General features: G+C 41.9%; 1 long non-coding RNA gene across 1 annotated transcript; it reads left to right on the top strand.

The window, feature by feature from the left end:
* Positions 1–403: 403 nt before the first annotated feature.
* On the top strand, positions 404–18252 carry LOC134552572 (uncharacterized). The gene is made up of 3 exons (XR_010080902.1): positions 404–709; positions 9995–13452; positions 15234–18252. It is a non-coding gene; the product is annotated as an uncharacterized LOC134552572 (long non-coding RNA).
* The last annotated feature ends 5768 nt before the right edge of the window (positions 18253–24020 follow it).

Genomic DNA, 24020 nt, shown 5'->3' with positions numbered 1-24020 from the left:
TGCGTGTGTGTGAAATTACCCAAGTGGAAAAGGAATTTTTGACACGTAAACAACTATTTGTCTCCTGCAGTCTTGAGCACAGACCCATTATCTTATCGTTCATTAGCAGCCTATTGAATTCACATAATCAGTAATAGTTTCTGGAAGCTGTTTGGCAAGCAGAGATGGAAATTACTAACTCACAGCTGGGTAAGAAAAAATGGCAAATACACACGTTGTGCTTGCTCTCTTCCCCCCCTCTTCCTTGGACACTGTAGATTTACTGCCTCACAGTATTCACAGATGATGTTTTCATAGTCACTAATGAGGTCCCAGCAGTTTTTTAACAATAACAGGACATTACTACTCCTAAGATATATTATGTGTTTTCCCCATTTTTCTCCATTTTGGTTGAATACTCAGAGGTGTGCTAGCTTGAAAATCTCCTGGTTTATTATTATTATGATTGATAGTCCAGTCATGTGACATAAACAACTGCTGAGGTGTAACTTTTCAATTGCTAATTTGTGTAAAAATGTAAAATATAATATTTTAACTTGTTGGTCATGGTTTTGTCCATAAAAATGACAAAATGCTTATTTGGTGGGTTTTGTTTCTACAAGTGGAAAGGCAACACAGCAAAGATCAGTTTCCAACAGTGTTGTGCATTCATTTTTCCTCCCTGCAAGAATCTAGCTTCAGCCCATCACAGTTGACAGAGATACACAAGGTAAGATGAAAATATTTACTGAAAATAGTTAAAATTTATTTGTTTTGAGACCTATGGTTCTTCTATGCTTATTCAGCAAGATCATTCAGATATTGATTCAGGAAAGCACATTATATATTTGCTTTATTTTATGCATGTGTTTTAGTTATACTAACCTTCAGATAAACCTGAAGGTTTTCATTTTCATAAATTGGAACTTAAATGCATAACTCATCTACAATAAAAAGTAGGTTTCTTTTAGGATAGCTGGTAGTATGCTGCTTTCTGATGTTAAATATAGAAGTTGCTGTCATTTAAAATCATGATACTTAGAGGCTGTTAAAGATGAAGTCACGTTTAACATGTGATTATTTAATGAGCTATAATGTGTAAATCTAAGCAAAGCTGAGTTTAGGAGATCAGCCTCTCACCCACCTAGTTCTCTGAAGTTGAATTTTGCTGTCTTCTTTGCCTGTGATTTGAAATCTTTGCTCTAAAGTATGAACCTAAAGAGCCTTCAGACAGACACTTGCAGCAAGCACCATTCATAATACCAAAACTGTCCAAGGTCCCAACTACCCCAATATCTACATTCCTAGAGACTTCATGGTTATGTATACACACACCTAAAGTTGACCTTGGGTGTAGCCTTTCACAGGTTTGGGACCAAAGAAGCTGTTTGGTGAGAATGAGTAAAGCTGTGGTCAGGAAAATTCCTGGAGCTGCTATTTTCACAATTAGCTCATGTACAATTAGCTTTATAACACCTCACAAGCCACTTACGTCTGCACACAGACCTAAGGGGCTCTTCAGAGAGTACCTGAAACAGAGGATGACATCCACACCCACTGAAATCAACAGGAGCTTTGCCAAACTATTTTTTATTATTTTTCGAAAATTTTATTTTAGTAATTCTCCTTAGTCTACCTTCCTCTCACCTTCTCTCTTCGCTGTGCAGATGATTTGGCAGGAAAGGCAGTAGGCCAAATGGATGAAAGAGGCTGCGGGATAGAGGGCAAATTCCCATAACCTTGGAAGCAAAGCAAAGATTTTCTTTGGTCTAATTTCTGTCTGTTTTGGTGCAAACAAGATTTTCCTAGGAATTTTAGTTATTTTCAAACACTCTTATATAATTTTGTTCCTGAGATACAGGGATGAGGTGCTGCAGCTCTAGTTTTGCGAACTTTGTTCCTGAGCCTGTAAGGAGATACTCATGGATCTCATTTTTCCAGGCATTTTGTTCTGCTGCAGTTGGATTAGATGACAGTTAGTTGGATTTTAATGCTGTAACTTGTAAGCAAAGAGTCTTCAGTCCCATGCTCTTTATCAACCAGTTTGCCAGATTCAGTCAACAAATGGTTCCAGTTTTGCCCCACCCCAAATTCTTATGATGTAAATTTTAATGGAAAAATGTCACTTTGAAAACCCAAAACCTCTGTCAAGGAGCTTAACATTTCATTAGCAGATATATTTGCAGCCATTATCAGCAACTTGCTCCTGGCAACAACCCAGGGCGCTCTCCCAGATACAGTGGAAGTCTTCCCTTTGTAGCTGTTAAAGCTGTAATATTTTCCTTGAAAGTTACTTGTAAGAGTCTTATCCCCAAGCCCCTAGTATCTCCCCCTCTCTTTGAACTTCTTTGACCCTTTCTAGTCACTGAAAAAGAGCCAGTCCTTTAGCACAAATAACTGAAAAGAGCAGAGATGGGGGAGGAAAATCATAGAAACCTAAGGGAGAATAATTTTCTTTTATTTGGAATCAAAATACCTCTATCAAAGTTATTCTGTTTCCCCTAGACATTATATTCTTACAACTCTTAATTATCTCACCTGCCTGACAGTGCTCAAACACATACCAGGTTTCCATTCCCATTTTGGAATAATTGTTCTTTTCCATGAGCCTCCACTACAAAGGGGAAGAGAAGCATTTTGAGCATTTGGTAATGCTCAAAATTAAGAAAATACCAAGTTGTGGCAGAACTAGTGAGGCCTTGTCTTCTACAGAATTGTCTTTGTTCTTCTGGCCATCACCCCAAAAATGTGCTCAACTTCCTGTGGCAGCCCCATCAGAGATAAACAGCATTTACTGTGGCTAGTTCATGTCAGCATGGGCTGACTGACCAGCTCTCTGCAATCAAAGAAAATGCACAAAGGATGAATAACAAATGTTTTCCTGACTATGTTGTGAGGGGTGGGAGTAGATGGAAAGTTCTCCATCCACCTGCCAGTTTTCTTGAGGTTTGTGAGCTTCCTACCTCTCTTCTACACAGACTTGGAAATGTGTAGCGGATTCAAAACATGCTGATATTTGGTAAAAAACTGGCAAATACCACGATTACAAAATCTTCATCTTTGTACACATCAACAAAAAAATGGGCACACAGTTCTGAGTGTCTCAGGTGGCTCTGTCCTTTGCAGACAGATGAAGTTATCTTGTTCCCAGGAGAGGCAGAGACTTCTGGTTCCTGCTGAAGTCTCAGCTCTGAGGTGGAGAGGAGATGCTGCTGACTCCCTGCAAAACTGCTTGCCCCACAGGGGCCAGGGCTTCCTCTGGTTATAAGATTGTTAGAGGCAAATGGTGTAGTGCTGGAGTTTCAAGCACAAAGTGGTAGCATGGAATCATCCCACATAGCACCTGACTTGTAGAGCAGGACAAAGCACCAGGAAAAGCAGTGCAATGCAAAAATGTGAATCCATTTCCCCACCCCTTATTCATACTTGCCATAAAAGAAAAATGCTTTTTCTCATAAAGAAAGCTCCAAATCTCTTCTCTCAGGTTAGTGTTTTGAGGGGCTGCTTTGGGAGGCAGGATAAATCATGGTAGGCTGGTCATTTTTCAGAAGCTTTTGTAAGGGAAGTGTAAGGGCCTGAGGTAAATGCTTTGTTGGAAATTAGTTGGAACCCAGACACCTTGGTCTTTCCTGTAGACCAAGGTGTCTGGGAAGTCTTTGCCACAGAAGAATGTTGTGATGGACAAAACCTGCCCAGATTAGACCTGGAGGAAAGGTGCTTGCATCACTATTTACATTTTAAATATGAAGGATGTTTGGAGGCGTGTCTTCCCCTGCATGTTATGGTGAAGCTATTCCAGGATGGAACTGGTACTGGTGAGGTGGTCTCTTTCTGGTGCTGCCTCCCCTTGTTGGTGCTTTGGGAATGACAGGAGCAGAGACAATACCATGCATGAGAGCCACAGGATGGGACAGAGTCTTTTCTTGAAGAGTCCTGCTCCTGCATAGCCTCTTGCACTGGCTGCCTTCTGTGTCCCCTCTGTCTCATTTCCATTGTGCACAGCAGAGATTGCCATCTCATTTTAGAGAGAATGCCTTGTTTCCCTTTACAGCATTCTGAGGAGCGTCTGCCATGGCTGATAGTGGGTAGGATGTGTGGCGGGACAGCTGTGGATGTGGAGATTCATCCTGTCCCAATGTCTTCCTCCATTCTGTTCTACCTCCAGTGCTTATCAGCCTTGGCCAGAGGCAGGGGGGTGATGACAGCCCCAGATATCCTGCAGTACCTTGACTGCCTTTACCTTATACCCCATGTTCTGCTGCTTCTATTTTTTTCTCAACTCAGTCACAAATGCTGGCTGCTCCAAAATGCTACTACAAAACCTGTCACTGACTTCTGAGGAAATTCCTTATGCCTGGAGATGTGTCAGCCAGGAAAGTGGCATCTTACTAGACAAAAGTAATATTTCAACAGAAGTCAGTCTGGCTTTTCCGTAAGAGCAAAGCAATTATAGTTTTCAGGTAAGTGCCTAAAAATATGTTTCCACGGGGTAGATGTCCATGCCTGTTTCTGGCAGAGGACTCAGCCAGTCCTCATGGATGTCTGTCGTTCCTGACAGAGGCATGAGCACCTCCAATGAGAAGAACCCAGTGAAGGACTGGGACACAGCTTTGATGGAGAGAGCTCACTCCTTGATGGACCCTGTGCAAGCAAGTGTCCCTCATCAGCCCCAGCTCCCCTGTGGGGAAACGGAAACCAGGAAGTAACAGCTGGAAGTTCAATGTGTATTTTAAACTTAAATGCCCTGGTTTGGAAAGGCTGGAGGCATCAGCACATCCTATTGACTGTGGTTGGTAGTATAAGGCCCCTCATATGTCATATCCTTTATTTAGGGCCCTAAATTTAGAACCTGAACTCGCAACAAGATAAGAAATATTAACCACTGGTTGTTACTGCCATGTGCACAGCAAAATTGTACAGCTGTGTTGCTGCTCACCTTTCAGGCTATTTGTCCTTTTTCATGCTTTCAGGCAAACTTAATCCTGTCAGAATATTTGTTGTCCTGAATTAACATCAGATGACTATAATATGACTTCTGCTGTTAGCTACCATCTCTGCTGTCAGACAATGAGATGTTATAAAAAGCATCCCAAATGAAACTTCATTTTTCATTTCAGAACCATGTTTTCATCTTCAGAGTGCAACATCATTCTGCTGAAAGCTAGAAATCAGCTTTGATTTTAGAGCTACAGGACAGGCAAAGCACAGCTGTAGACAGAAAGTTTCTCCAAACTATGCCTTTTCTATTACAGAGTCAATCTGTCTCCAAAGCTCTTTCTTTTGTTTTAACTGGAACAGAGGAGAAAAGATTAATAAGATTAAAATAGAAGAATAATTTTCTCAGGTCATTTACTTCCTCTCTTAAGTTTTCTGTAATGATGGAGAACAAGGCAGTTAACTTGTTCTTACTATGAGTACTCAGTACAATATAGTATTACCCAAGGAAAAATCTTTCATTTCAACTACTCAATTATTTTCTAGTTATGTCTGGTGTAAAAGAAAAGGCGTGACTGATTTGGCTTGGTTTGAAGAATTGAATGTGAATTAACAATTTGCAGATTTGGACACCCCCTGGCCTCCTACACACAAATTCATAAATATAAGGATAATATGATAAATATATCTGCTGACCATTTGAAATTCCAGATAATTTAAAACTGGTAGACCTCTGCTTGGAGACTTTCTTTCCCCGGCTGATTCAATATGTGCTGTTACCTAAAGCCCAAATCAGCCTCACACAAAGTCGCTGAAAGCTTTATGTGCTCTGAGAACACACCACACCTAATTGCAGTAGGACATGGTTTCCTCGCCCTAAAGAGAGATTGCAGAGAGTTACAAATAACAGTTCAATCGCCCAACATATTTTTAATGGATTAGTGAAATTAACAAATGATATCTTATTGCTGGCTCCTTCTGGTATGATGTAATTCTTTCAAAAGAATGCTAGATGTTCCAGTTTAGTGATCCTTCCTCTTTTCAGGGAACAAATATAGATGTTTTTGTTGCTCAAGTCCTGCACTCTAACCTCCAAAAAATAGTTGGAGACAGGACAGCTTTTGTCTTAACTGTATTACCTTTGTCCTAGATCAAATACTCAGTTCTAGATTTACTTTCTGATGAGAGGAGCTTTGACAGCTGGGGGGACAATTGTAAGAAAACTGAATTAAGTGGGGAGGATGTCAGACCACCTTTCCAGAGCAAGCCAGGAGTCTGTGAGCTTCACTCACAGTGATTCACCTTTTCATTGCTGTCATCTGTGTTTCTGGCCAGGGTGGCTGGTGTCTGTGTGTGGTTACACCCAGCCACAATGATCCCAACAGCAGGAGGGAACACCTTTTGTCTGCTTTTTTTTTTTTTTCTCCTTCTTTTAAACCTGACCTTCTTCCATTGGAGTGACCGCTTCAGGCTCCTGCTCCTGGTTGGAAGGGTGGGGTGAATGGCTTCCTCTTCCTCCTCCCTTCCCGTCCCATCCCGTCCCATCCCTTCCCTGCTCCCAGCTCGGCCGTGCAGATCACTTGGCTGGGAGAGGCAGAGGGGAAGGGTGTTTCTAATGCCAAGTGCTTGGAAAGGACTGTGAGCGTAGTTTGCATGATTCCTGTTTCAGGCAGAAGCAAAGGCAGGGAGGAACGGAAGGAAAAATGCCCAGTTTCTAGGGAGATGCTGATGCCACAAACAAGTCCAGTGAATGGCAAAGACATCTATGTATCCTGAAAAATCTAAGGAGGAGCGAGGCTCCCACCAGCTGCCCTGAGGTGAATTCTGGAGCCCATTTCCCAGTTAGAGGGCTGCCAAGTCCTTTCCAGACTCACGGCTACACTGTCCTCCGACGTTTCAATTTAGGCAAAACCATTTCTCAAAGAGGAATCAGAGCTGAGATGCAAGCACTGGGGTCTACATTGTGTAGTGTGAAGAATTTGGGGGGCAAAGGCTGGTAAAAGAGCACCCTCATTTTTTCATCAAATGTAAATGAGGGTAGGGGACTCAGTTGACCACCTTTTCTGGTGCTTTGAATGCTATACAGCAGTAGAAAGCCCAGCTGAATCTCACTCTCACCATTCCTGGGTAGCTGAGGTAGTGATTTCCCTACACAGTCAACTAAAAACAGTTTTGTCTGAGACCTAAGTCACAATTCTCCAGTCATTTTCAGGTCAGCCTTTTGCAGTCTGATGCAATCGAGGCAAAACTTACTGGCTGCTTCGGTCAAAAGCAGGCTGTTTTGAATCTCCTAGATCAAAAATACAATGTTTTTGAACAAGTACTACCTGTTCACTTCCAAGCACACCACCAAATCCTATGCACCACGGGGGTGATATGATCACCTCTGACATGAGAAATGAGGAGTGGTTACCAGAGGCTACTCAGATAATTCTAAATTGCCCACATGGCATGATTTTCCCTTTGGATCCCTTTCGGGAATGCTGCCATGCTTAAAAAATGTGGTCCTTCTCTCTGTCCTGCTCCTGTATGCTGGCAGAAGATGGTGCCAAGGGGAAATCTGCTCTCACAGTGAAGCCAGCACAGCCTGCACTCTTTCAGAACATGATGGAAAATGTACTTCTTTGTTCAGCATTTTTACTGAGTGTAAAAGTGTAAAACCCTTGATGGTTTGCCATTTGGATGGAAAACTGCTCCCTGTTCTGGGGAAGACAGGTAAAACGCAGAGCATGTGTGTTCTGAGTTTTGATGTGGAAAATATTCAGTCTGTGGGTGATTACTGACATATTGATGTGCAAGAACGGTAAATAATATCAAAAGAATAATAATAACCTGACAAGCATCACCAGTGGTGTTTTGAAACCAAAGTGAGTCAACAGCTCTCTGAAAGAGGAGGCTGAAAATGCACCACATGTTAGGTGCAAAGCGACTTTGGAAATGCATGTCTCTAGCAGGGGAAAAAAAATGGAAAAAAGAGGGCAGAAAAAAAGGGGTATGTGTTTGTAGGGGGCAGAACAGCAAGGTGGTGTGGGAGACCTTGTGGGGAGGAGGGCAAGGAAAACGGGAGGATGTAAAAAAGAGCAAAGGACTTTTGTGAGCATTCTGGCAGATTTTGGAGCAGGTGGAATGCAGAGTGTTTACACAGTTCATATTTCAATATACTAAGAAAACATAGGGAGCCAGGCTCTAAGCTGCTATTAAGCTCCCCTCCCCTCCTGCCCCAACCACTTCTTTAAAATCTGCCTTCAGATCTCGAATGGAGCTGCTCTCTGCTGGGCTGGTGGCGCTGGGGCAGCGACTGTGCCACCAGCTGAGAAAACAAATTTGAGAAAGAGAGTGTGCGCTCAGGTTCACGAGCCGTGGGTGAGCGAGGTGCCCCCCCTGCCCTGCTTTCCCTGTTCTCACCTCCTATTCCCCAAAGCCCCTGGAAACAGCACACTTTGGTAGGAGAAGCCGTGAGGCACCGAATGGCGGACGGGCTTCAGAGCAGCCAGCGCGGAGGAGAGGGGAGATTTACAATGTTCCAGTTTTGACTTTTTGCATAATGAAAACCAGAGGTCTAACAAAATACAGCAGCAGTGACACTGCAGTGGGAGGGGGGAAAAAGGAAAACAAACTTTTGGGATAAAATAAACATTGTGTACTCAAGTAAAAGGTCTATCTCTATTTCCATCTATAGATACAAGCATAGACATATTCTCCTTAACTAATTCAAATTTAGAAGATTAAAACCAGGTAAATAGAACACAAGATAGGTAGAAACATTTCCTGCTAGCAAATCAGTCCTCAGCAAACTAACCAGAAAGGAACATGGCCACAGGACTATGAGTGGCACAAAGTTGTTTTTTCGTACTTATTTGCACTCAACCGTGTTCTGATCCTAGTTATCCAGAAAGGGGCCACTTTCTGGAAAAGTTCTTGATTCATTCAGTTATATTGGCCAGGGGGTTATTGCAGTTACACTTTTACTAGTTTTTAGGGAGGAATATCGAGGTTGGAGCAGAAGAAATTACAGAGCACATTTGACTTCCTCAGTGAGCTGGTTTACATCCTGTGGGATAAAAATAACATTGTACAGTATTTTCTATCATTGATATACATACTGCTTTTCATCTTAACGCGATGTGGAAATGTTACGATCAGCATACATTGGCCAGTTAGAGGAGCTGGAAGACCTGTGCAGCATGGAGAGCAGCATGCACCCTTCAGAGCTCCTGCTTAGAGCATTCACTTCAGGATGCAAAACTAAAATTTCTCCATGGTCATGACTGTGGGCAAAAGCTGAGCGTGGAAAGAAAGTGGTCATGAGCTGTAGCATCTGCCCCTTTCAGCTGATACTGAAATTCAGTTTCTGAATTTAATTCACAGGTTTGTTTCATTCTCAGTTCTGGGATCCTGGGAAAATCATTTGACTTCTTTAAAGTCTCCAGTTACTCATCCATAAACCAGATAGTTTTATTTGAGCTGGGAAGTTCAAGTCGAATTTCTACTTGAAAGTTTTACAGGAAAAGTAATATAAAGAGAAAGCAATTGCCAGAACAGCAGTAGCATCAAGTCATACTTAGAAATCACAGAGGGCTTCTTTGATGTGTGTTTGGTAATTCTATGCTATTTACTTGGATTTTGAGAGGACACATTCTTTGACCACATGCCGTATAATTGGTGATATATTCACTAATAAAGTCACAGTGTCCTGAAGACAGTGAAATATAGCATTGGAAATTCAATAGCTGTATCCTGCATCCTGTTCAAGACTGTGAGCAGGCAGGCTGACTGACGTGCTGCACTCCTGCTCTGAGATCATGTTTGGCTAGTGCAAACTCAGCTGAAGAGCACCAGTACTGACTTTGGGTGTCCTAATCCATCTCTCAAATTTGAGAACAAGGCTTGCCATCCATGGATTTATCATAGCTTCATGACTTCTGGCCAGTACATTGAAGAAGACATACTGTGCTCTGCCTAATTCAGAACATACCTTGGAAAAGAAGCAAGTGTTTAATGGGCAGAGTCTGAACTCCTCTGGCCAAAAAAACAGATTTCCTTGATTCTTTTCTCTCTCCTTTCCCTTTTTTTCCTCGAGGAATTTAGTACAAGATATCATCTGTGGACAGGAGGCAGTAAAACTCCCAGGGAACAGCCGTGGAGCCACAATCCAAACCTGTGTCATTACACATCGCTCTTCGCTCAGTGCCCAAAAAACAAACTGAGCTGGTGTCTCCTCGTCTTGAGCTCAGTGTGTGGGTCTTGCTGCCTGGCAGGGACGCCCTGTCACCCCAGGAAGGACACACCTGGCAGTCTGTGCCCGGGAGCTCTGTTGAGGAGCTGGGGAAGCGGCCGAGTGAGCACCTCCAATCCAACAGCACCCTCCGCTGCCTGCTCGGGGTAGAGAGACGCCTGCCCGGCTAATTCCCTCTGACAAGATGACAAAACCCAGCCGGCGGAAATCGTTCTAATTACCACAGATTATCCAGCTGTTTGAAGAACACAACATAGATGATGGTAAGTAAGTGACTGGAGTGCTGCCATGCCTTTGAAACAAATAATAAATAATTATAAAAGGGAATGACATTTAAAAAATGTAACCCACTCTGGAGTAAAATTAAAGATGAAACTGTAATTAGTCTACTGTGTGTATTCTACTATGATATCATTCCAAAGAATGTAAAATTCTTTATGGTTAGGATTTTTTCCCTTATACTGTTATTTGATGGTACTTTTTCAATCTTAAGAAAATACAAGTCAGATGTGCTTTCTCACAGTAAACCTCAGCCATTTTTGGTTAGAGTGGCTTATAGCCAGAGAGCTGGACACATTTATGAGTCACAGCTCCTTTCAGTCACAAATGCAGGACACTAAACACGACCAACAGCTACTATTTCTAGGCTGGGAGGCCTTTCTGGAACAACAGTGGCAGGAATATTTGTTGAGAAAGTACTGTAAAAATAGATGGGCTTATTCTTTTTTTTTTTTCTTTCCCTCATATACTTTTTCTCCTCTTATTTCTTTCTGTTTCATGCATGTTTCTTCTCCTTAAAAGACACATGAATGAGTTAAGTATGCCTTTAGCATTTCCTGGTGTAACACGTGGAACAGAACTGTCACTGGAAGAAAGTCACCTCGTAAGCAAGGAATGAGGTGCCTGTACCAAAAAGTGTTTGTAAATGGGAGGACAGGGCAAGAGAGTGACAGACAACCAGCATATCTAGAAGAGGGAAACAATGGAGATGATTTATATAGTGAGGAAGAAGCAGGTTCCTCCTCCAGCTCTGTGGAACATCTCTTATCTCCTCCTGTCAGACCTGCAAGCCCTCCTTTTGGTTGTGATTTCTCCTGCACTGCAGCCGTACACTCCAATTCCTGTGCCGTGCGTGCTGCAAACCCACAAGTACCTCAGCAGCTTCTTGGTTTGCATTGCCAAGGAGTGGGAGCATAACACAGATATTACAGACAGGCCTCAACATCCTCAGCAGTTTCCTGACTTCCAGCAGAGAGCATCAGTTCCCAGCAAGGCAGACTTTTCTCACTGGGGACGCTTCCCTGCACCAGCAGCAGGGAAATACAGGCAAAAATCTCTGTACTGCCCCACCTGGACAATGGGTGTAAGAGCTTAAAGTAAAGAAGGTCTTCCTGACTTACTAGTTTGTTGTTTGCTTTTTTTTTTTTTTTTTTTTTCATATTAGCATCACTGGAGCTGGTGACAAGAGTTAAAAGCAGGATTTAAGTAGTAGTTGAGGCAAAGAAAGCATCTAGTGGACACAAAGAAAAGGAGGAGGAAGATGAAGTAGCATTAGTAAGGCTTATCCCAAGGATTGGGGTATCTGTACTAATCCTTCCCAGAAGCAGAGAGCAGTGAGCCTCTTTGGGGTGTTGAGGCTTTGCTTGTGGGCCCTCATCTCCAGATGGGTCATACCAGCAGCTCCTTACAGATGAGCCATTGCTTTACTTGGAGACCTTGGGAAGGGCTCTGGAAAGTTCCAGCTCTGCAAAGCAGGGTAAGAGGCAAGGTGTGTGGTGGTTCAGGTGTGTGACAGGGTAGCAGCTCTGTGACAGCCTTTCAGGACAAGACCTGCTGCAGGTGCAGCAAATGCACGAAGGGAATTCTGTTGCCACAGCTGGATGGTGACTCAGTCCTCAGGGACAGTGAGTGAGGTCTGGGTCCAGGACAGGAGCAGGAAAAGTGCTCTCTAAGGATGCAGAAGGACACCTGACAGCAGGGATGTGCAACTGTGGGGGCAGAGCCAGGAACCACTGTGCCTCCCCCTCACTTGGTTTAGTGAGGCTGTGCTTGACCTGTGCCACAGCCAGTGGTAAACTGGAGAATGCTGCAGAGGCACTGGGGCTGCTTTAGGGATTGGTAGCTCTTCAGCTGCAGCAATACACAGCTTGGTATGGCTGCTTTGTACCAGTGCTCTCTGAAGAGAAAAGGATTCTTGATTCATGCCTCTGTGGAGACAGAGTCCGGTTACTACAGATACCAAGGAGAAATAAGGCATCCCTGCACCCACTGTTTGCTCTGTACTCACATGTCAGGACTGCTGCCTAAGTGTTTATCATATGCCCTATTTGTAATTAACATTGGACTTATCAAAGAGAGCCAAACTCCCATGGAAAGCAGGAAATACAGTTCCCCACGGCTTCTTTCAAAAATGTTAGAAAAAAAAGAAGAAAAGAAAAAAAGAAGTGTCTTATTTAATATTCCAGAAGCTTTTCACATAAATGTAAGTTGTGCATCCAAAACTTACTTCCTGCTGCACAGAAAGCAAAATACATAACTGAGAAAACCCCATGCTCAGCCTGAATTTTCAAAATGCCATTGTGCAAGATTTTTGGCAAGACTTTATCCAGCTCAGATTGCCCACATTTAAGAATGAGTTTATTCAGACTGGGACAGTTGTGGAAGACTTAAGGCTTAGGATAAGAAAAACCTTTCTTTCCAGTTGAGGTCAAAAGAGCCTGTCTTGTCTAGTTTGGAAAAAAAAAAAAAAAGAAGTGAAATGTGTTCACTTTTTATAAACACATCAAGGCAATAGACACCAGGATGGCCGACAAGCCATTTAAGCTAAAGATGTTGTCAGAAGAACAAATAGCAATAGACTGGCCCCGAATGCATTCCCACTGGAAATTATGACATATTTTCTAGCAGAAAGGGCAGAAAATTTCTGGTAAATCAGTACTAGCAGTGGAAATGTGAAGCTTGAACTGTTTATGGGAAGGATTTTGTGACAAAATTGCCTGCACCGACTGTGTCAAAGATGACTCCTCAGGAGGTCCTTCCCAATCCAGGCTTCTCAGCTGGCTGCTGATTTGGACACCTTCCTTAGTGAGTTCTCACACAGATCTGATGGAAGGACAGTCTCCAGAAAGTGTGGAGCCTTGCAGAGTGTTTTGCCTGGGACAACTTTAAAGAGATACCCAAAAACGTTAACACCATGACTTGACCTATTTTTTTTCTCTTCTCTAGAGAGCTATTCTCTTGATCACACACTCAGGATCAACATTCTCAGACATTGGCTTGAAAGGGAAGCGCGTGACACACTGGTAGGTAGATGTTAACTTGTTAACAGCCATCAGTTCTGGTGCTCCTGCCCTAAGGCTAATTTAAATGGAGTAATGAAGCATTCCATTGCCTTGAGGAATCTGGGAGAAGTCCTTGAACTAGAGGAGGCAAGAGGAGATATTCCAGAACTGTATAGGTAGCTCACAGCAACCTATATTAAATCCATGTTTCCTCTGGTCTGCAATGCACAAAACCTATGAGAAGACAGCAAGTTATCTACATATTTACAGTCACTTGAGTGTGTGCATACATCATACACTGTGATTGCTACACATTATTGTGTTATTGCAAAAAGCAAGGCAGGCAATCTTGACAGCAGAAATTCAGTCCGTGTTCCACAAGCATCTGCTGCCCTATAATATATAATTATTTTCTGTTTTTAATGTAAATTTGAAACAGTTTTATTACAAAACTGCATACATACAGAACTGCCTCCAGTCCACCTCATTCTTCTGGCTTTTCCATGATTCATAACACTCTTCTATCAATAAGTTGAATTACAAAATTATGGGATCAGTATCTGGGGAAGACTGAAGAAAGGTAAACTGTGGGTTCTGGCTTGGGAATGTAGTGTCTGTATCAAGAGACTACTTTTTGTAGCAGTAAAAGAAAGCAGGCAGAATTATTCACTATTCCTGACATTTAGACATTTTGGTGATGTTGACTGGGTTTATGCAAACCCACATGCATATACAGTATCTGAACAGATAGGTCAACATGAGTAAAAAATGACTGCCACACATGTCCTTGATAACTTATGATGAAACCCATATGAAGGCCAGAAAGAAGCAGCACTTTCCTAGGAGCTGGGATTGGCATTGCAGCAAGATCACTAGTTATTGCTCCAGTCAGAATGTAAAACTGAGGGCAATCATAGTTGGAGAAGAAATGTCAGCAAAACATCAGCTGACTGTAGTTCTCATTCCTCTGTCAGCAAATTCACAATGCTGCACACCCTGCAACATGACAGTCCTTCTAATTTATGCTCAAATCAGAGCTCTTAACAACAGTAACAGCTCTGCAGGGTAATTAAAAAAAAAAAAAAAAAAAAGGAAAATTATAGAAAAGAAGTTTACCTTTTTCAGACAGCTTTTCAAGCATTGCAGCTCCTGTTTGTTTTATGTCTATGCTGAGGTCAGCTTGCATGGAGTAGCATCAAGCACTGTTTACTGAATGCCAGAACTAGATTAAAAGCTCCAAAGCTGGACTTTCCACACACTGAATTGATGGCTTCTCAGAGGCCCATTTCAGGGGCCATCCATTGATAGGAACATGTTTTATTTTCTTGTTGAAGACAGGAATTTTGACATAGTTTTCTGAACATCACGCAACGTTAAATTTTCTACCCAAAGCAGCCATATCCAAATACAATTTACAAAGTGAGGTATCTATCCATGAATCAATGACTAACTCAGCTGTTTGCAAGAACTGTATCCATCTGAACAATATTGGTCAGCTCCTTATACTGAAGACTTCTTTATATCAAAGAAAGACACTCCCCCCATGTGAAAATTCACCTTTAAACTGGTTGCAGAATTTATTCAGCCAGGAAAGCCATCAGTGAGGGTTGTCTTTTAACTACAGGCAGTCTGGTGGTTTATTTATATTACATATAAATAAAAACATTTGCACCAGTGTGAAAACCTTCTAGGCAGGTGATATTTCTAGGGAAACCATTTTGTTTTTTTTATAACTTCCAGAAAAGCAAACATCTGTCTATTAAGTAATAGCTGCATTGTTTCACCAAGTTTCTCTCCTACAGGTTGTTGCTGTGCATCTGCCTTGTGGAAACACTTCGTTATCTTCTTTGTTGTTCCCATGCTGTCTCTTTAAAAACTAAAAGTGAATCCAAGCAGAAGAGTGGGGTTGATTTTTGTTTTCCATGTGCAGGAAGAACAATTCCAAAATAAATGATGTGCAGAATACCAAAAAAACCAAAAAAAACAAAAAAAACCAAACCAAACCAAACCAAACAAAACAAAAAAAACCAAAAAAAACCAAAAACAAACCCCCCTCCAAAAAAAAAAAAAAAAACCACAAAAAACCCCACCCAAAACCACCAAAAAACCAAACCAACAAACAAAACCCCAAAACAAAGCAACCAGTCTCCAAAATGTATGGAGCATGTGGAAAGGAGCCACAGCTTAAACTGGTCATATTGAAGGCCTTCCTCCATGGTTTATTACTGAACACATATCATTTATACATGTTGCTTTCCTGAGATAAGTAGCTTTGGCCCATCTGCTTAAGTCGAGACCAGTGATTTTGCCTTAACTGGTGTTTTTAATGTTGTGTTGTAGTTCTGAGCCCATTGGTATTTCCTACATGCTACCTCTTTGAATATCAGTCCTGCTCCAGTGAAGATTGTTGAATCAGGTGAGTTTTTAAAATGCAACTCATCTGGGCCCTGTGGCATGTCTGTTCATTATGTTTCAAAGGCAAGGTGAAGTGTCCCACATTTCCAAAGGATTTGACCTGCTGCCAGGTGATCAGAAATGCCCATGGGGCCATTAGTTAAACAGCCTTACCTGGAATCCCATGAACAGCTACTGGATGTGAAGAGCTCATGTTCATTCTAGCGTGGTCCTTCCCAACTCCCTGTTCATCAGGTACCTCCTCACCTGCAAAATAATGCGGGCATTCAGCAGCACAATAAATTCTCACTTTTCAGTCTTGAGGAGCATTCCATACATCCATCATTCCCTTGGAAAAATGTAACAAAAGAGAACTTTGCAACGGGGAAAAAACAATCAGATAATTGTAAAATGTAAACTATGTCTGCAGTTTCACACACAGAGTGATCAGATTTGCTCAGCTGAATGTCAGCCTTGTTTAAGATAGTGAAACTCCATTTTCATGTAAAAAAAATTGTCTGGCAAGTTTCTGCTAAAACTGACTTCAGTTTATTTGAATTATGCTAGTTCCCTCAAAATGGTGGTTCAAACCAGATCAAGGCACAAAACAGGGTAGTCAGCAACACAAGCTGTGCTCCAGATCCAGTTCTTTTTAGCTCTTTTGCCCAACAGTGGATTTCCCTACTTTGGGCTCAGTGCATCTCAGAGTTAACAGGAGCAGGAGATGAGATCATGTTCCCTGTTTTTTACAACCCCAGTGTTGAACATCAACTCCAGTTCTTCACATTTCATTGATTGCTTTCCTTGGTTATGGCTCCAATAAGATTTAGGAGAAACACAAGTTTAAAAGCATATTATAAAAAAGGAGCATTTGAATTTCAGCTTCCCTCTAGGAGTGGATGTGTGGAATTGAAGCACCTGTGGCTTCCTAGAGTGCAAGACCCAAGGCCATCTTTCTTTTATGATGATGGCTTTTGTCTCTTCATTTTAACAAAGGATACTGACTCAACAATGGTCATAATCCTCAGCTTGTGCAATCTGAAGAAGCGTAAGCTCTTTCCAATCTCTCCTGTGGAAAATATGGGATCAGACAGTTTCACATTTTTTTACAAAACCATTTCTTTCTTTCTTTCCTCTATGGCCTTTTATTACCCTTTTAGCCGGCCACATAAAGACAAGATGATATGGCAGAATTTTTGAAAGTGCCGTGGAAAAGATTTAAAGCTGGCTTGGTGATGAAAGACACAGCCTCCCAACTGAAGGCCAAGTTCAGAGGCAGTGTTTGCACTGACCTCTTTAGAGCCAGGCTCGCTTTCTGAATTTGACCCAGTCCTTTTGGCTAGGAAGTCAAACAACGAGCAAAAAAACAGTGGTTATGAATCTGCACATTTATTATAGCCACTAAGAACTCAGTTTGTAACATATTATAGTTGTAACAAAAAAAAATTCATAATCTTTGACTAAATTACTTCACTTGTTTAACAGCTGATTCCCATTAAGCTTTTGTATGGATCACACCAGTAATCTTGATAAACCTCTGATAAGGTGTCCAGATGTCCCAGGTTTGCCAGTTTCTAATTAGCAGTCCTGGGGTCCTGTCAATTAAAGTTGGTGTTTTGTGCCCAGGGCCATAAAGTGAAAAGTTTTCTGCATCTGATGTCAATTCTTCAAAGAAGGACCCCCTCCTTACCATTGGATATTGAGTCCCAGTTGGAGAGACTGCAAATTTGATCAGCCTAACAGAAATTACAGGCAAGCCTGGAAACAATATTCTCTTGTGTATGTCCTAAGAAAGTGCCATTCTTCCTCCATGCTTCAACTTCGCCTATGGACAGAGGTGCCCCAGCCTTCATGGGAGAGACAGGGATTCACCTCAAGATGACACACTCTAAAAAGGGGAATCATGTAAATTTAAAGTCCTAGGCCAAGTAGTTACAGTTTAAAAGCTGAAATGAGAAGGGCAGGCTGCAACCCTTCAGATGTGCTGGGAGGGGGGAATTATACGTGACAATAGTGGCAGTGAATTCAACCAGTCCTTTCTTTTCTCTAAATACCCTTAAGTTCTGTAAACTCCTCATCCTTTCTCTCTAGCTCTAGCAGGTAATGTTTCAAGAACAAGCTGACTTGCTGAAATGGAGGGCAATCTAACTCTTGCCATAACGTTTAAAGTCTAGAGTTTAACTTAACAGGTTGAGGTTTCTCAGTTTGTTTCTGTAATAAGACAGGCAGAAAGCAGCAGATACAAGCTCTTTCATGATGCACAAGATTGTAACACCTCTGTTTTAGTGCCATCTTTTACTTATCCTCTACTACCTTTAGTTTTTATCTACCATTACATGTGGGTTCCCATTGGAGTTCCTAATAACAGTGCTGTGAGAGTCTTCAGAAAAAAAAAAAAAAAAAAAAAAAAGAAAAAAAAAAAAAACATCAGCTCAGGCACTGCCTTTTTATCCAGTTTCCTAAGAAGAGAGCTTTTGCTGACAATCCTCCTGTGTTTTCCATGTTGGGGAAGGTGCAGCCCTGTGAACCTCCCAGGCTGGCTCCACTGCCTCCTTCTCCACCCTCTTTCCATTCTCCTCACAGCTGCAGGAGAAAGGCAGAGGTGTTGCAGAGCACAGAGTCGTCAGAGTTGACGCTGAGATGATCAAGCTCAGCTCACAAAAGATTTCTCAACCAAGGCTTTAACAAGGGCACTGAACTGTCAACAGTGAGCGGTAAATTCGGGTGCCCTGTGAGAGGAGAGGATGCAGTGACATCCCACTGGCATTGGGCATCGTCTGCTGCCAGGAGCACGGGCAGACACCCTCAGCTCAGGGGGGCTGGTGAGATTCCTCGGCAGACCTGGCTGGTTCCTGTTTAGTTTCAGCAAAAACTTGCCCAGCCAACTGCACAGAGGAGAGCCTTCAATAGGAAATGTAGCTTGCCAGGAAAGTTAGCTGGTCTTGTGAAATCTCAGAAGGAAAATGAGGAGCCCCATTTGTCAGAGTTATAAACTGATAAAATTGGAACCTTGCCTCTAAAATAATATTAATGGTAAATAAAATGCAGCTTTTTACCAAACAGGCAAGCTAAGCAAAAAATAAAACAATAATAGTAAAACTTTTGAATATTGTCTCATCACTGGCTCTTTCAAGCCTGTTGATGTGGGAAGCAGAAGCCCTGCTTTGTAGAGATGCAGTTTTTCACTCAGTGTCAGACTGTTTTATGTCCTTCATGTACACATTATGCTGTGCAAGGACCTCACTGAGCAAATAATTTCCACTCATGCTGCTGCTGCCTGGTATCAAGCTTGCCACAAGTTTTGCATTCTTTTTTTAAGTACAGTGAACTACAGTAGTTCAGACCACAAAAGACTATTGTTGAATGTGTCAGAAAAAGAAAGATTTATAAGCTGTACCTTTTCTTCTTCTTTCAGCAGATAAACACGAGCACAAAAATTATAGCAAAAGCTCCTCAAGTCCAATAATTAAAAAGAAAGGTTAGGCCCCATGGCAAGAGGTACTAAGGTCTGCAAGATGTCCTACAAATTGAAACTGACTGTGAAACTTGAAAATAATAGGGGTACAAATTAGCTCTATGTGATCATCCCCTTCTGTTTACCCAAGGTCTTTTCTTTTCTTGTTGCTTTTGCTTACATTGTGTTTACAGTGTGAAAGAGCCACTCATTCCTGATGTTTACCATCCAGTATTTCACATTGAGAAGGTGGCAGTTAACGCTTAGTGCCTGTTTTGACTCTTGTGACAATTGCAACTGCAACTTATCTCAGGGAAAAACAGAAAGAAGCAGTTATAAACCACATATTTCTCTCCAAAAGTATAATACCCACTGAAGAGGAGTTGAAAATCTTCCTTAATGCAGTATCATAAAAAATTAAGCAATTACAAGATTAAAACTCATATTTCATGATTTGCCTAAAGAACTAACTCATTTGATGTAGAAATGAGGATGCACAGAAACCAGTCTCCTGTGAAAATTTCTTTTTCCTTCCTGATTTCAATGACATGTGAAATAAAATCTTTCTAGTCTTTTCCAAAGACATAATCTGTAATTTTAACAAAATGTTAAGGACCAGCCCAGCCCCTAAACAGATTTACTTTTACTTTTATGTTCTTGATTCACAGTAAAACAAGACAAGTTTCTCTCATGCTATGTTAGCATTTTTTCATCAGACTCTTGATGGAGTCAGGGATTAGAGAGTATAGGAGTTACTGAGAAAAGCAAAATAAAATCCAAGCAGCATCAATGGCCTTTAGCAGCACTCATGAGTGTCTGAGTTTGGACTCAGTTGTATTTGCGGAGAAGATTCTTGTTGATTTTTATCTTGGCTAATTGTCCTCCCTGGCATCTCCAGTCTCCAGCACAGCATGGACACATGGACAAAGACGGTCCAGTGCCTTGGCAGAGATTCCCACCACTGGCAGGTGTAGCTCAAACCCTGGTCAAGGTCAAAAAGGAGGAGTGACAGTGGGGGTCTAGAGCTATTCCCCAGAGGAATTCTTTCCATGCCACTGGCATGCACACAAATACAGCCTCGATCACATTAGTTTGGAAGTCAGGGGTTAAGAGTGTTCCCTGCAGCACTGAAGCAACAGGGCTGCTGCTGGTCAGGATGGCATGGTGCCAGCAGAGCCGTGTGGGAGTCTGGCACGGTCCCAGGGGATGCTCTGCCTGGTTTTGAGCAAGCCTGTGAGCCCCTCCCTTTCACTACAGTTACTCTGCCACAGAATATTTCACCATAAACAAACATTTTGGCAAAGGCCTCCCAGAAAGATCCCCAGTCCTTTAGCAAGGACAGGGAATTTGCTCAGATGAAGTTCTGAGCCCAGTGCTGGGAGCTGAGCTGTGCAGTGCAGGATGATGGCCTCTAACCGGGAGCACTGGGCAGCAAAGCCCCCCACCTATTATCACTTCTGACTCACCCAACCCATTCCTGAGGAGACTTTCCCAGAGAAACACTCTTAACACACTCACACACACAGACAGTGGTGCTTCACGAATCTTTCTGACATCACTGCTCTGCAAGGCCAGTGCTGTGGCCTGGGAGCTGCAGTGACACAGCTCCTGCAGAGGCACACGTCCCACTCCTGAAGGGATCAGACACCCCAGCTAACATCCCTAACTTCCTCTGACCCACATCTTTTGCAGCTCTTCCTCTTCCCCCTCCCCCATGTTTTATTTTTTTAACTGACACTTTTCCTTAAATACCTGGGGCTCCTTCTTCAGTCTGACTTCCCTCAGGAATGCTACCATCTCCATCTCCTTTATGAACTACTGGACCTTGGCATCCCTCCAGCACCAGAGTTAAGAAAGACATTTTCTATTCAGCAGCTCTGACTCCATCACATATGTCTCTGTAGAGTAGGTCAGAAGGCAAAGCCTGCAGAGTGCAATAATATTTGTACTGCTGTCTAATCCTGGAGGGAAATTGGTAGGAGGGAAGCAGTAAAGAGAATGCCAAGTACCTCCAAACCACAGGGCTCTGCAATAAAAAGGGGAACAAAGAGAGATGGCTCTAACAATACCCACAGTGTTTCTTAATCTAATTATATTTTTACTCTCATTTTTGTCATCATAAGAAATGCCCCACATAGGCTTTTGTTATCTTTCCCCCTTCCATAGGTAAAGTTGCTCACCTGGTTAAATAAAAATCTTCTAGTAAAACAGTCCAAATACATAGCAGATGCATAAGCATGCCTTGAGAAATGATTGCTGGAGACATAAAATCTGATTTTTTCCTCTTCCATAGTTCTTTTCCTCTTCCTATGGTGAAAATGTACCACTCATAAATGTCCCTGTTTTCTCTTGGACTGGTGGTCCTGCTTCAGGCCTGAATTATAATGCATATGAAAGATGGAAGATGGCTTATCCTTTCCAGCACCCAGAATGGGGAGACACAAAACAGCTCACTTATCTATTAGAAATACTTCTGTTGACAAATTTTACTAGCTTAAAGGTTGAAAGTAGAGGAAGGAACTACTGTCTGTAGCTTCCTGTTCCTGAATATGAAACTTAAAAAAAAGAATAATTAAATGAAGAAAAAAAAAATCTTCCTAATTCTTTACAGAAGGACAGAAGTATCATCTCCAAGTCACAAAGATCCTGAATTAAAACTATTGCTTTAATTGTGTTGCTTTGTTAGTTTACAAGAGGAGAATTGTGCAACAAACAAGTAAGACATTCTCTCCAGTGAGAAGTTTCTGTAATCACTGTGAAAAGGCTTGCAGTAGGACATTAGGACATAGTATCCTAGTAAGTATACATGACTTTGACTGTTTTCTTCCACTACCCCTCCTTGGAAAAAGCAGTCAGAAATTCTGAAATGACATCTCTTAATTCTTCTCATTTCCTCTACCAAGCTATTCTTTCAGTTATTTCACTAAGTCTTCTCCATCTAGAAAGGGCAGAGAAAGTTAGTTACCTTTCTTCCTTCAAAACCAGTGTGTGGTTTCCCATTTTCACTGGTTCTGATGAAGTGAAACACCCCAGGCTCAGCCCAGTTAGCCAAATGTCTGCCACAGCACTGAGCATCCCCCTCAGCCTCCTGCTGCTGGAGGTCTCAGCCACACTTCAGAGTTCTGTTGCATAAACTCCCTAATCCACCCAGCAGGATCAAAATCACTTGAGAGAGGCTTCTGGTCCAGAACTATTGAAAATAGATCCTGTCATCCCAGCTACTACTAGCTTCAGAATCCCAGAAGAACATTCAAGAAAGGACAGCCTTGACATGGCTCTAGATCTCTCAGCCTTTACAGAAAAAATAGCCTACACACTTGTATACTCCATTTCTGCCTTAACCATGACAGGAGGAAAACCATTGGGTCACTTTTTGGGTCTTTGTTCAATGTAAACAGCATTAGGGAACAAAACAAGAGGTCAGTTTTCGAGGTGGATACCCACAAAACTTGCTGCAAAAGTGGCAAGAATCATTAAAATATTTGTTTGGAGAACCAGCTCCAAATGATCAGGGCACTTTGTTTCTGAAATCTGGAGACATTGAAAATATTTTCCCCCTCATGTTTGGTTTACTTCAAGTACATTTTGAGGCACACAGAGTAGGAGCAGAAGAAGAATGTTATATAAGTAAAAGATCCTTTCCCCTTTCCTTTCCACTTCATCTTTAACAAGATTCCTGATCTCAAAGTTTCTCAGGAATACGCCACCATTCCTAGCCTGTCATTAAAATATGTTTGCTGCTCTGCAGAGAAAACGTACCGAGACATGAACAGCACAAGGGGTAAGATTAAGCAAAAGAAAGTGTCACAATCTCTTAAACGAAGAAATAAAAGATGAACAACTGACTTATCTCCCTACTGAGGTGGAAAGCTGGATATGTTGATCTGAGATTGCATTATATGAGTGCCTGTGTTGATACGTACCAACGTGTATAATCTACTAGGGTGTAATGTGAAAAGAAACAATTTGGCCTGAAGATAATAAATGAAATAGAGCTGCAGTGAAATACTTGTATAGTATTGTAAAGTCTGAGGATGGGGGTGAAAAGCAATCACATTATAAAAGAAATTAGAGATTTGAAACTAATTTTTATCCTTTTTCAAATGAATCCATGAAAACTAGATGCAAATTTTCCTCTCCTGACAGTTCTGTGAAAGTTTGGCTTCCAAATAAAAGAAAAAAAGGAAAAAAACCCAGAAAATACATCCTTTTTTATGGAAGATGTGGATCAGGATGCCATGTTTTAACATCCACCTGTAATGTTAGAAGCATGTAAGTGTAGGTTCATTTTTATAAATCCCTGTTCTACTCTCACTGGTGATGGCAGATTTCAAGGCATGAGATGTGCTACCCCAGCCTGAGAGATGAAGCTGAAATCTTTCTATTGTTTGAAAATAAATCAGACTAGTAAACATAAAACTTGGTGGAGGACAGGGGGAAAAAAAGATTTGCCTTTGGTTAGATACAGAATTGTACGGAATTGTACCTGTCCAACTGTAGGATTTGTTCTTCAGCAACATCCACACTCTCTAGTACTGTCCTTTGTTTTTTGTTTGCTCACAATTTGAGCTGAGAGCTTTGACTACATACCAGGGAGAAAACAACAATTTGGAGCTGTCTTAGAATTGTTCAGGTCTCCAACAACAAGAGGAAAAGTCTGCTGCTCTTCCTGAGCTGAATGGAGAAGGCTGCTCCCTTCTGCCTCCTTGGCCTGGACCAGGAGAGCCCTGTTGCAGGTGCC

This window comes from Prinia subflava, chromosome 1 (assembly GCF_021018805.1).
Source record: "Prinia subflava isolate CZ2003 ecotype Zambia chromosome 1, Cam_Psub_1.2, whole genome shotgun sequence".
Taxonomy (NCBI): domain Eukaryota; kingdom Metazoa; phylum Chordata; class Aves; order Passeriformes; family Cisticolidae; genus Prinia; species Prinia subflava.
This window is presented reverse-complemented; position numbering and strand designations above follow the sequence as displayed.